General features: G+C 49.2%; 1 protein-coding gene across 5 annotated transcripts in view; it reads right to left on the reverse strand.

Moving 5' to 3' along the window:
* The window catches only part of IGSF9 (immunoglobulin superfamily member 9), a 100,360-nt gene extending 94,908 nt beyond the window's left edge, over positions 1–5,452 (reverse strand). For 2 of the 5 annotated variants that reach the window (XM_029580346.1, XM_029580340.1), the window contains exon 1: positions 5,186–5,452. The gene's annotated coding sequence lies outside the window, so the exon portion shown is untranslated. Of the gene's footprint in view, positions 1–3,556; positions 3,664–5,185 lie in introns of those variants that run through there. The other 3 variants (XM_029580345.1, XM_029580344.1, XM_029580343.1) reach the window with 2 other exon arrangements.
* Between the last annotated feature and the right edge of the window lie 8,332 nt (positions 5,453–13,784).

Below are 13,784 nucleotides of genomic sequence, written 5' to 3' on the forward strand. Positions count from 1 at the left end.
TGACAATGCTTTATAAATAAGAATCCCTGCTCTGTGGCTGTACAGTGCTGCGTACGCTGACAATGCTTTATAAATAAGAATCCCTGCTCTGTGGCTGTACAGTGCTATGTACACTGACAATGCTTTATAAATAAGAATCCCTGCTCTGTGGCTGCATATGCTGCCGGGGCATTATAAACTATACTGCATTATTAGAAAGCCTCAGGGATGCCCCTTCTCACTGGGGACACAAACCAGACTTGCTGCCCCAGGCTGCAGATGCTTGTCTGCGCCTTAATTACCAGAAGGCTGATGCTCTCATTAGCAGCCCCCTGGATGCACCAGGAGGGCTCTGCACAGGGAGAGCCCCACACCCTGCACACCACAGACAAAAGCACTGCAAGCTTTCCTTTCCTGCTGCAGGATCTCATGGCAATTATCAGTTCAGGGTGGCTGCTTATTAAAAGCGTGAGCCTGAAGGTTGGAGGACTTCCTACAATGCTATTGCTGTGGAATTCCCCGTAATCACACACACACGCATCTCTTCCCCTACAACAGTGGGACAGGAGAGCGGAGAGGGGCTCTGCCACCATCCCATAGCCCAGATTGGGTTCCATTCCTGGCACAGGCCTCCCGCTCCTTAGGCTGAGTCCCTGATGAGGTCCAGCTTGGAAGAAGGGGGGGAGGGGAGCAACAAGGTGAGAGGCCATGCACGATGACTACCTGATGAGAGATAGAGGGGGTTTGTGTGATGGCTCCCTGATGACAGCCAGAGGAGAAAGAGAAAGGGAGAGAGGTCGTGCAGGGTGGCTCCCTAAGGAGAGGCAGAGGGGAAGGAGCAAGGGGAGGGAGGTTATACATGACTGTTCCCCCGACAAGAGCCAGAAAGAGGAGTAAGGAGAGGGGTCATGCAGGACGACTCCCTGATGAGAGCCAGACAATAAGACAACAGCCCCTGCAGAGCACACAATTTTGGCATTGGGAAACCGTGCTTAAACCAATCAGAACTTGCAAGGGGCAGCTTTCAGCTCTGTCTTCATTTACCTGAGGGCTCCGGTTTCACTCCCGGCCTTGCCGCCCCTCAGGGAGGGCCCATCCTCCGTGTCTTAACTTTACACCCTCGAGAAATCCAGGGGGAGGTCAATCCCCCACACCTGCTCATGGGAGTGGCCCTAACTGGGCATCTAAATGGCAGATTAAATTTAATGTGGACCGGTGCAAAGTGATGCCCATAGGGAAAAATAATCCCAAGCTACAGGTACCCAAAGCTGGGCTCTGAATTAGGTGGCAACACCTAGGAAAAGGACCTCAGAAATCATGGCGGACAATTCGTTGAAATCCTCTGCTCGGTGTGCAGCAGCAGCCAAGAAAGCAAACAGAATGCTCGGGGTTATTAGGAAAGGAAAGGAGAAAAAAAAAAACAGAGAATGTTATAACGCCTCTGTATCGCTCCACGGTGCGACCTCACCTTGAGTGCTGTGTTCAGTTCTGGTCACCGCATCTCAAAAAAATATAGCAGAATTAGAAAAGGCACAGAGAAGGGCGGCCAAAATGTTAAAGGGGATGGAACGCGCCCCCTAAGAAGAAAGGATGAACAGGTTAAGGCTCATCAGCTTGCAGAAGAGACGGCCGAGTGGACATGAAAGAGGATTTTAAAAATCACCAGAGTGGTGGAAGAGAAATAGGGAGCGGTTATTTCTCCTTTCAGGTAGCACAAAGATTAGGGGACAGGCCCTGAAAGTAATGGACAGAGCCGTGGGTCAGGGAGGTAGGTGAAAGCACTGTTCGGAAAATAATTTCCATAATGGGCCCAGAATTGTGGAATTTCGCATCAAGCGAATTGTGGCGGAAGCCCCGTTATCTGCTCCGTCTTAAGAAGGTGGAAAGCTGGCTGTTTCCATTCCAGCCTTATGGCAAGCATTACAGTTGTAGTAGCTGGGGCAGTCTTTGTTAGGCAAGAGAGATTGTTTATTCGATTTCATGTTGGTTTTCATTTTGTTTTCATGTAAAATTGCATTTTTAGTTGATGTTTTATTGCATTGCATGTTTTTTTTTAATTAATTATGCTGTATTTGTCTCTGTGGATTTTTGTGGTACACTGCACCGACTAGGAATGTATCCTGAGTACATGACCTACAAGAATGAAGAACTAAATAATCAGGCAGCAGATGCAAGACAAATCTAAGAAAGTATTTTTCCAGTTAACGCATAATTAATCTGTGGAATTTGCTGCAGGAGGATGTGGTGAAGGTTAATAGTGTTAGCTGGATTTGGCCAGGACAGGTCCATTAACAATTATGAGCCATGCAGGCGTGGAGACCATCACCTGCTACGTCTGGAGGGAATGTGGTCGAGGCATCTGGCATAGTGGGGAAAAGTCCATAAACCCTTATTAGCCAGGTGGACATGGGAAAACCAGCGCTTCTCCCTGGGTCTAAACCACAAGGAATGGATCAGTGCTGTGGGATCTGCCAGCTTGGCAACCGGAGCCAGGATGCTGGGGGTCGACGGCCTCCGTGGCCGACCGCGCACGGCAAATGTTCTGTTCTGATCGGGCACCCCTCCCTCAAAATGAGAGGCCCGATGCTTTATCCATGGCCTTTTACATAAAATCAATGCCATACCCACCCTGGAAGCCAGATTGTTAACTGTAAGGGGCAGAACCCCCCCCCCCCCCACACACACACAGAAAGGCGGTACTCACTCAAAACACGCTTTACGGCACGCAATTGCATGTTGGAAACATGGTTGCACACGTCTCTTTTCCTTGGCTACCCCCAACCTTCTCATCTTCTTTTTGCTCTCTTTCTGCCCTCACTCATCCCTATAGGGCAGGCAGTGTGCTTTCTGTCTGAGTTAAGCCCTGCGCTTCCCAGTTTCATAGCCCCTTGGGCTCTGGTTCTGAGAGGCTGCAGAAGCTGTACGACGGCTCAGCTCCGGCCAGGACCTGAAGTCCTTCTGGGGCACCAGGTACGCAGGAAGTGATGCTGGGAGCTGGGTAGAGGGCCTGCTCCCCTCCAAGCAGCGACCCAGTACGGTGTTAGGGGACACAGGTCCTCTGAGCCAGTAGGGACCCAACGTCCCAGTTACTATTCTATTTCCTGATGAGTTATTAAGCTCCCTATGTGCTCAGAATTTTTCCCGGGCCACAGTCAAAAAAAAAAAATGAGAAAAATTCTTTAGTACACCGGGCAACCGAAGTGCCATCTACCTGATCCCTGAGCACCTCCTGTATTTCCCTGCACCGAAACAATCTAACCCATGTCAGAATATCCTCTGCCCCCATTTAAACCCCAGACTGTGCAATGCTAACCAGGCGGTGGTTACTGCTCGGGATCCTCCGCCCGGAGCTCCTTCCCTTCCTATAATTAATGCCCGCCTACATAAACCTCAAATGTAAACTGTAGCCCACACACCGCCAAGCGCCTCCCTTAATCCCTCTTCCTCCGCCTGCATTCCTGCCCAGATGATAAATCCCTGCCGTTTCAAGCTCAACTCTCAAAGCAGGCTTTGGGGTTGAGCGTTAAGTGTGGGCTTGCAATTTTAATTATCAAGGGTAAGGATGCAGGAGCTTTACCTCGGGAGTAAGGAATTCAGAAAACAGAGAGCTTGGCAGCCAGATAGCGCGAGACACCTGGGGGCTAGCGCCCGATGCACTACACAAGCGCAGGGGCCAGGACTGGATTCAGCGTTATGTGCTCGAGGTGCCAATTTATGCGAGGACCACATAAGAAATGGGAGGGCAGCTAGGTAGGCGGGGGCAAAGGTGGCCATGATCAGAGCGCTGGCAAGGGCCGCAGCGAAGGCCAGGAACAGACTTAGGAAGAGAGCGATCGATCGAGCACAGGCTCTCACCCCCCCCCACTGCTTCCAGTCCTCCAACCACAGACCCCTGGCGTCCTTCAAATCACTTCAACTCCGCCCCCCTGTCCCCCCAACCCCTGCAAACCGCCACAGCCGGGAGAAGGCAGGGCAGGGGGCAAGCACGCAGCGTCCTTGGCGGGAGGGGGAAAGGGGGCGGAGCTTGTGTGGGGCCCCTCCGCGGGAGAAGGACGGAGGAGAGGGGACCCCGCCGGGGCCCTGCCTTTGTGAACTGGCGCAAACGGGTTCTTCGCGGGCAGCGGACCTTTGAACGGACAGAGACGATGCCCGTCAGTCCGCATTTTGAGAGCACCACGGTCCCTGCCTGAAGAAGGGATCCCACGCAGCCTCGGAGTCCGATTCCGCGGCATCTCTGGGAGGATTCTCTCTTGTTAGTCCAAGAATAATCTTTTTTTTTTATTATTATTTTTAGCCCGTCCTTCCAAATGAGGCTCGAGGCAGCTTACAGCATTATTAAAACGCAGGTGCAGTAAGCCCCTGCCTCAAAGAGCTTACACTCTTAATGGGTACCCGAGTCATGGGGAAATTAAGGGACTTGTTAAAGGTCACAAAGAGTGCCAATGGGGGGGGGGGATTTGAACCCTGGCTTCCCTGGTTCTCAGCCCGTGGATAACCGCTTGGCTGATCCCAGGGCAAACCTTAGGAGGGTGCAGGGCCTTGGGCGAATTAACCCCAGCGGGGGCCCTGGAATGCTGAAATTATAGTGATGGGGACGGAGCCCGCCCCTCCACAAAGTGAATGGCCCAAGGTGCTTGCCTTTATTCGTTCTCCCCTAAAGACGGCCCTGGCCAATCCTTCTTAGCCTGCACTGAATGCAATTTACTCCAGGATCGGGTACCGCTGCTGGCATCCTCTCTTAGCCTTTTCCCTGGGACCCATGCTGCAAAGGGGGAGTTTTCCTCTGAAGTTTTCTGATCTGTGCATGACCGCTCCGAAAGCTTTTCAAACCGCGCATTCTGTTCCAAAAGCTTAATGAGGAGCAGGAAAAGCAGAGCAACGAGAGCAGATTGCCAGATCGATCGGGCTCCCTGCTCGGCCCCTTTCATCCGTGTGCTGAACGCCTCCTCTGGGACAGGGACCTGCCTTTAGGTCTCGGGCGGCTTCCAGGTTCACAACAAAAAATACGCGCAAGAACTCTGGCCCAGGTTTCTTAGGGGGTTGAGGGGAGTGGGAAACGATCCCCGGCAGGGACGTCAGGCACCAGAGCCATCTTTGCCCAAACCTGACTCGCCTGCCACATTCTGCAGCTCGCCCAGGCAATAAAGCCCTGGGTGCCGTGGCCCCCCCTCCATGCTCTGTGTACCCCCCCCTTCTCACAACCTACCTTAGGGTGCAGGGGCCATGGTCTCTTCCTGCCGCTGGACAGAGGCGGGGCTTTGCGCTCACAAGCCGGCCAGTCCTGTTGCCACAGAGCAGGATCGGGCTCCGCTCCGAAGCCAGCAGCAACTTTTCAGCTGCCCCCCACCCCCGGGAGATGCTGGCTCAGGGACCGGCAAGCCCCCCGACTCGCAGCTGCTGCATGCAGGCGCTTTAAATCGTCACGGAGTTCCAGGCTGGGGTGTGTTTGTTTTTTTTTTGCAGGTGGCTCTTCGTGCAATCTCCTCCCTCCTTCCCCCCCCCCCCCCCACCCCGGTCAACCTCAGTCTTTCCCCATCATCCAACTGTTGCAGTCCCCAGGATCCGAAAGGCTGCTTCCTGCTCCTGGATAGCTGCTGTTCAGTGACCGCAGACAGTCCTCGCACGCTTTTTCCCTCCCTAGAGAGTGGAGGGGGGGGGGTGGGATCCCAAGCTTGGACGTCTAAACTAATAATGGGACTGCTGGAGATACTAACACACTGACACCCCCTGCAGGATCTTATTGCCCTCCCGATCAGAGCAGAAGAGGAGGAGTTGGAACACACAGCCGTCCTCCCCCCACTTCCAGCCAGTCCTGAGGAGGAGCGGGAGAGATTTCCCTCCACCGCCCCACCCCTCCTCAAGCGCCCCTTGTTTCCATGGCGACAGCCAATCCTGGTCCAAGGGCCCCAGGTCCCCGCCCCTTCCCCCCAATCAGAAGCAAGGAGGGGGGTAGGAGGCTACTGGGAGTTGTAGTTTTCTCTGGCTCGGCGACCTCTGATGGAGGAGGTCCAGAGGTCGCTTTGTTATCTGGAAGCAGCAGAATTGTGACAAACGTGAGAGCTCTCATCACCGCAGGGAAAAGCTACATCTTGATTGCGTTCTTCAATGTCTGGATATAAAAATATACAATTACCAGGAAAAAAGTGTGGGGGAGGGGAGGAGGGCAGAAGAGCGATCAGACAAAGATAGATTAAAGCTAAATGTAACCAGAGCACTGGCAGTATCAGTTGTGCCTCTCCCTGCTGGTGTGAAATCCTTTGTGCAAACTCTACTGTGTGTTAGTGTATCCAGGGTCCGGTTACCTTATGGCTAAGAAGTCAGACTGTACTGGAATAGGATTGAATTACTATAACTACGACTGAAAAGACATTCCAAGGCTCTCCCGTCTCTGCCATTGCCTCGGTGTGACTCTGTGCTTCAATTCTAATGCCAGCTCTGCCACAGACTCTCCCTGTGACCCTGGGGTGAGTCACTTTACCTCCCTGTGCCTCAGTTCTAATCCCAACCCTGCCATAGACTCCGGGACCCTGAGTGCGTCACTTCATCTCCCTGTGCATCTGGTGTAATCCCAGCTCTGCTATTGACTCTCTGTGTGACTCTGGGGTGAATCATATTACCTTCCTGTGCCTCAGGTCCAATCCCAGCTCTGCCACTCACTCTTTGTTTGACCCTTGTGTGAGTCACTTTATCTCCCTGTGCTTCAGTTCTAATCCCAGCCCTGCCACTGACTTTCAGTGTGATTCTGGGGGTGAGTTACTTTACCTCCCTGTGCCTCAGATCTGATCCTGGTTCTGCTGCACTCCCTGTGACCTTGGGCGGCTCACTTTATTTCTCCCAGACAGAGGGAGAAATAAAGTGAGGCAGTTATAAAGACAAGGCAGTTGTCTTAGTTCAGTTGTTCTGATCAACAACGTGTTTGTGTAGTGGGGTTTTGTTTTGTCCTGATTTTATTGGGACAGCTCCAGGCTGGAACTCTGTACTTCCTTGTTCTTGCTATAAAGGTGAGTGCTGCTAGAGTGTCCCAGTTCTGACTGTGCACCAGGCAGTCCTCCCTGGCCTGGTCTGTGTTGTTCTGACTCACCCGAGTCAATGTGAAGACACTGATCCAGCCCTGATTTTGCCCCCATTGCATGCACGGAAATGTGGTCCAGGGCTGGATTTTTCCATTCGGCCCAGTAGGTGCATTTCTCCTTGTCCAAATGTGCCACGTTTGTGGATGGTGGCTATTTCCTTCAGCCACTTTTCACAGGAGTTTTCTGATCTGCAAGCTGTGAACTTCAGCCCAATCATAAAATTCAGTTCTTGTACAAAACACACCCATGGATATCTCTCTCTCTCTCTCTCTCTGCACAACCTTTCACCCAGTCCTTAGATCTGGCTCAAACAATGAACAATTTAAAAAGAAAAAAATCTCTAGTGGTGATTCAGGTTTTGGTGTTCATGAACCCCCCAACCTCTAGGGCCTGTCACCAGATCTTATTACAGAGGGACGGAGGAGGCCGGTGAGGTCACCAGGAATTTGATATTTTAAAGCCTCCAGGCCTGCTGCTTTTGAAACATAGAAATGATGGCAGAAAAGGACCAAATGGGACATCCAGTCTGCCCAGCAAGCTTCTTAGGGTAGTATCTGCTGTGCCATACAGGCCATCCCCATATTTAGTTCCCCAGACTGTCAAAGTCAGGGCCCTTGTTGGTTGCTGTTTGAGTCCAATTCCCCGTTACCTCTTGCTGTTGAAGCAGAGAGCGATGGAGTTGCAACCAAAGTAACAGGCTTATTGGTTAAGGGTAGTAACAGCCACATCAGCAAGTTACCCCCATGCTTATTTGTTTTCCCAGTATGTAAAATTTAATGTCCTTGTTGGTTGCTGTCTGAATCTAATTCCCCTTTTCCTCATCCCCCCTGCCACTAAAGCAGAGAGCAATGCTGGAGTTGCATCAGAAGTATTAAGCTTATTGGTTAAGGATAGTAACAGCCGCATCAGCAAGTTACTCCCGTGCTTATTTGTTTTCCCCCCATGCTTATTTGTTTTCCCAGACCGTAAAATTTAATGTCCTTGTTGGTTGCTGTCTGAATCTAATTCCCCTTTTCCTCATTCCCCCTGCCATTAAGGCAGAGAGCAATGATGGAGTTGCATCAACAGTATGAGGCTTACTGGTTAAGGGTAGTAACCACCGCATCAGCAAGTTACCCCCATGCACTGTTTTCTTCAATTCCATCCTCGTCTTTAGGGATCCACAGTGTTTATCCCATGCCCCTTTGAAATCTTCCACTGTTTTTGTCTTCACCACCTCCTCCAGAAGAGCATTCCAGGCATCCACCACCCTCTGTGAAGAAATATTTCCTGACATTGGTTCTGAGTCATCCTCCCTGGAGTTTCATTTCATGACCCCTAGTTCTACTGATTTCTTTCCAACGGAGAAGGTTTGTTGTTGATTATGCATCATTAAAACCTTTCATGTATCTGAAGGTCTGTGTCATATCTCCCCTGCACCTCCTCTCCTCCAGGCTGTACATATTTAGGTCCTTCAGCCTCTCCTCACAAGTCATTTGATGGCCACCACCCATCATTTTGGTCGCCCTTCTCTGGACTGCCTCCATCCTGTGCTAGATATTTCACTTAGATGCAGCTCCAACACTGCTCTCTACATTAATGGTGGGAGTGGAAGGGAAATAGAACCAAAAGGTTAGTAAGAAAAAAAAAAAAAGTGTGAAACTTGCTGGGCAGACTGGATGGGCCGTTTGGTCTTCTTCTGCCGTCATTTCTATGTTTCTATGTTTGAGATACGGGCTCCAGTACTGTAACACAGTACTGAGGGTGAGGCCTCACCAAGGACCTGTACAAGGGCATCACCACCTCCTTTCTCTTACTGGTTATTCCTCTCTCTATGCAGCCCAGCATTCTTCTGGCTTTAGCTATCGCCTTGTCACATTGCCTCACCATCTTCAGATCGCCAGACACTATCACCCCAAGATGGCTCCGGTGCAGCAGGGCAGACGTGCTCACCTGTGAGGGCGGAGAGATAGGGGGGTTTAGGGGAGGGGAGCAGGATAAGTGCCCTCGGGGCTGACACCTGAGCTGCTGTTTTTCATGAACCCCCCCTGGATCTCACGGCCGCAGCTGCTTCCTGCTGTGTACATCTGACAATCAATGTAACCGCAGGCTAAGGGAAAAGGATAGAGGAGGACCATACTGCAACCAGGCCGAGCAAACATCCCCCCCACCCATCCCCTAAAGGCACCTCCCCTATATTTTTCTGGATTCAGAGACATCTGATATGGGGAAGGGACTGTGCAGTGGGACAGGTGTATTGGGTCAATGGGTTGGGTGCGGAGGTGAGGAGAGACAGGGTTCTCAGATGCGGGTCTGGTTAGACGCCATGAAGAATGATTTTGTTTTATTGTGAGGGAAGCTCCATCATCAGGGAGTGAGTTCTCCTATCTGCCCCCTTACCCTCTCTGTCTAAGCAGTAATAGGGTGGTTCCTAGCTTGCTTTTAGGTAGGGATTAAGCTTGTGTAATAGGTTTTCCTGGGGGTGGGGGTTCTGATTTGTCCTGGTTTTTCAACATAGGGTCCCCTCCCAAACCCAGCCACTGGCTCGTTATGCAGATTTTTGCCAGGATTTTAAAACTGTCTGCTTGGATCTGTTAGCTGGGGCTTGTTTCTCACTTTCAGAAATAAAGACCCTTGCTCGTGGGATTTTATTTTTTCACTTTGCTCCGCTAGTAGCATGCCCCGATGGCGACGCCGCGCCCTCTCCGCGTGGGCGCCGGCTGCCCGGTCGCCCAGGCTCTGCCGTGCGATCGTCACGCCCATCTTCCGTTCAGGTGGTCACTCGGGGAATGGGAGCCTCGCACGAGTGACGTGGCTTGTGTGGTTATCCCGCTCAGAGTGGGGAAAAAAGCAGACTATCTGTCCGACAAATTTGGCTGGTAGAGACCACGGAGGGAAGCTATGATCAAGCCAGGAAGCTCAGTTAATTGTGTCTTCATTAAGGGAGTGGCATAAAGGTAGGAGCCACCCCCATCTTATGGAAGTCCTGTGGACTTCTGCAAGAAACAAAAAATGTGGCTATTCCCAGTTGATTAGGTGATGGTCTTATGGTGGGGGTACACTATCTTCCACCCTGCCCAGGACGAAGAGACAGACTGTGAATTGCTAACAGAAATCAGGAAAGCCTGCAATAATGGGAGATTTCCATTACTCCAATAATGACTGGGGGAATGCCTCCTGGGGACATGCCAGGCAGGTAAATGACAGCTTCATGGAGCAGCGGGTCCTGGAGCCGCCATGATCGGGGGACTGCTCCAGATTGAGTGCGAGAGGTAACAGTGGTGAAGCCGCTTGGCCATGGTGCTCCTAATGCAGATTTAACATAATCACTGAAGGGAGGGCACTAATAAAAACCACTGCCATAGCATTTACATAATAATATAGGAACGTTTAACTTTCAAAAGGGAGACTATGATAGAAGGAGGAAATTAGTTAAGAAAAAAACCTAAAAAGAGCATTGCGCAGGAGTTTGCTTGCGGCATGGACAACTCTTAAAGGCACCATCTTGCAAACTCAGAACTAGATTTGTTTTTATTCATATTCCACCTTGTGTGACACTTCAAACCGATTATGTCCAGGTACCGTGGGCACTTCCCTATCCCCAAAGAGCTCACAATCTAAGGGCCTCATTTAATAAGTTTTCCCATAGACTCAGAAAAGGAGAAAAGCCTTAGTAAATCAGGCCCCAAGTTTGTCCTTGAGGCAATGAAGTGACTTGCTCAAGGTTAGAAGAGTGTCAGTGGGATTTGAACCCTGAGCTTCCCTGGTTCTTAGCCTGCTGCTTCCTCTACTCCATGTATTAAAAACGGTAGAAAGAAGACCAAACGACTGCCAGCATGGTTAAATGGTGAGGTGAAGGAGACTATTAAAGGCCAAAGGATGTCATTCAAGAACTGGAAGGTGGATCCAAATAAAGAAAATAGGAAAAAGCATAAGCACTGGTCAGTTAGAAGTAAAACATTAAAAAGAAGGCAGGTCAAAAGAGAATTTGAAATTTGCCAGTGAGGCAAAAACTCAGAATAAAAACATTTTCAAGTATATTTGAAGTAGGAAGCCTATGAGGGAGCCAGCTGGACTACTAGATGACCGCCAGGTAAAAGGGGCACTCAGGGAAAACAAGGCCATAGAAGAAAAACTACATTCATTCTTTTTCTCAGTCTTTACTCAGGAGGATGCTAGGCTGCTGATTCAGAGGAATTGAATCAAGTCATGGTGAACCGGGAAGGTGTAATAGAGCAAAGTGGCAAACTAAAGAGTAACAAATCCCCAGGACCAGATGGTAAACATTCCAGAGTTCTGAAAGAATTAAAAAACATTAAATTTAAGATTTATTATTAGTAATCTCCAACTTCTCATTTAAATCAGCTATGGTAGCTGAGGATTCGAAAGTAGCCAATGTAATATCCATTTTTAAAAAGGGCTCCAAGATAATCCAAGAAACTACAGACCAGTGAGCGTAATGTTAGTGCCAGGAAAAATAGTAGAAGCCATTATGAAAAAAACAAAATTACTGACCAACTGGATAGATTAATAGGTCACAGCCAACATGGATTTAGCAAAGAGGAGTCTTGCCTTACAAATCTATTAGATATCTTTCAGTTCCCCTATAAAAATCATACATTTCTAAGTTCAGATAGCAGGATATATGGGTAGATAAAAATCTGAATAATTTCTATCAGCACAATGTATAGATCTATTATTATTATTAAAGCTTGAAGAAGATTTAGGCAGATTATCCTCACTTCCTTTCACCACTTAATAATGGCGATACTTCCAAAGCTTTCACATCTCTCTCAGAATACCCCGGTTGACATTCCACCTGCTTTTTAAAAAAATGTCTTGCAAGGATCTCCTGGGACTTTAGGCGGGCAGCTTGGTGGACTGCGGGTGGCACAGAAGCAAGGAGGGTGAGAATGGGTATCCTAATTGCCACTGGCCCGAGCTGTTCCATGGTTTGAGGAACAGTTTGGAGCAGGTGCCGGGGGCCATCCCTATTGACCTTAAAGGATCTGTCACAGTGGGGTGCGTATGCCACGGCCAGGGTCCCAGCCACCGTTAAATCATCCATTTCCATCTGGAGGAAAGCGTATGCTCACATGGGCAGGAGGGGCATTTTCTCCACTGTTAATGTCGTTATGGAAGGATGAGAGGTTGGCCAGATTTGTCTATGCTTGAAGGTTTGCGAATTATGGGACAGAAAAAGGCATTTATTTATTTAAATGTCTTATTTCCCTTTACAATGGCTCTCCAAGACGAAGTAGGACCAGTTAACTACAAATAAACAAGAACAGCTCCAAAAACATCAATATTGGTATATCTGAGGCAAGGCAGATACGAAACTCCGGCTCAGCTGCATATGGCCATATCACTTACATCTTTTTCCAGAGCTAAAGGTGGAATATGAAGTCCCATCTACTCAGTTTTTCCAAGTATCTTCAATTGCAGCCTGCGCATTGCTATCTACCGTGGGTGGGAAAAGTATCCCCGAGTCCTGCTCTCTGGAAGAGCATCTGTCTGGCAGGCTGGAACAACTAGAGGTCCGAGCAGGCGTGTAGCTGGGTCTGTCTGCTCAGACTATGCAGGGCACACAGGAGACCAAATATTTAGGCCACGGCTATTGACAGTATTGGTAGCCATTTAGAATATCACAAAGCCTTGTTGTTAGGCATGGGAAGGGAGGGGGTGTGAACTTGGTGAGAGATCCTGTATGCTTATCTGTCTAAGACAGTGGAGCACAAACGAGGGAGACAGCAAAACCTGTCCTGGAGAAGGAGACAGAGCGTACAAGTAGTTAGGCTTCATGGCTGGTAGCTGGGATGTATCATTAGCCGTGTGCACAGTGACAAGTGGGTAGGCTGGATGGACCGATTGGTCTTTTTCATCCATCGTCTACTATATTACTATGCAGCGCACAGGACTAAGGTTCAGATGGCCTCGGGTCATCGGGTTCAAGCTGAGCCATACCATGGGGGTTAGGGGTTGCTGAAACCAGGACTATCTCAGCTTGACCCTGATAACACGTTGCCCCCCTGTAACCCTATCTAACGTTAAGCTGGTGTCCAAACCTTGTGAATGTTTTACATGGCTTCAATTTTCCTTGTTCATTGTAAGACATTATTCTATATACTGTCAATTTAATTGTTGTAATGTAAACCGAAGTGATTAGTAACTTTGTTACCAGAACTTCGGTATATAAAACTGTTAAATAAATAAATAAATAGCTATCAAGATCTCTCCTGTCACAAGCTGAGGGCGCAAAGTGAGAGACAGACAGGTTGCAGCTCACCAACGAAGAATGGCTTCCTCAGACTCGGTCATTTTAATATGGTTCACTACACAGTGTGTGTTTCACTCGACAGAGATGATTTAGAATGGGTTAATCTAGATTCCTCCATCCTCCTAAGATGCAGCAAACCGAAGGACTCATTCATGCATGGGACATAGCAATGTGAGTTATACCAACTGTTCTGCAGGGAGCTTATTACATTTACTGGGAAGTTTATCAACAAACCATTCAGAACGAACCCTAACCTGTGACTATCAGGATGTAGAAGAGGGTCGGATGTGAGGGGTATGTTGAAGATTATTATTATTTTTATTTATTTAATTTTATATACCGGCAACCGTTTGCACATCGTGCCGGTTTACAAGTAACTTACAACCAGGAGATATATAGGCAAAGCCTTTACAGAAAACAGTATGTAACATAAACGCAGTAACATAGCAAGTAAATAAATAACTGGGGGAGGGATG

The sequence above is a fragment of the Rhinatrema bivittatum genome, chromosome 16 (assembly GCF_901001135.1).
Source record: "Rhinatrema bivittatum chromosome 16, aRhiBiv1.1, whole genome shotgun sequence".
NCBI classification, from domain to species: Eukaryota; Metazoa; Chordata; class Amphibia; order Gymnophiona; family Rhinatrematidae; genus Rhinatrema; species Rhinatrema bivittatum.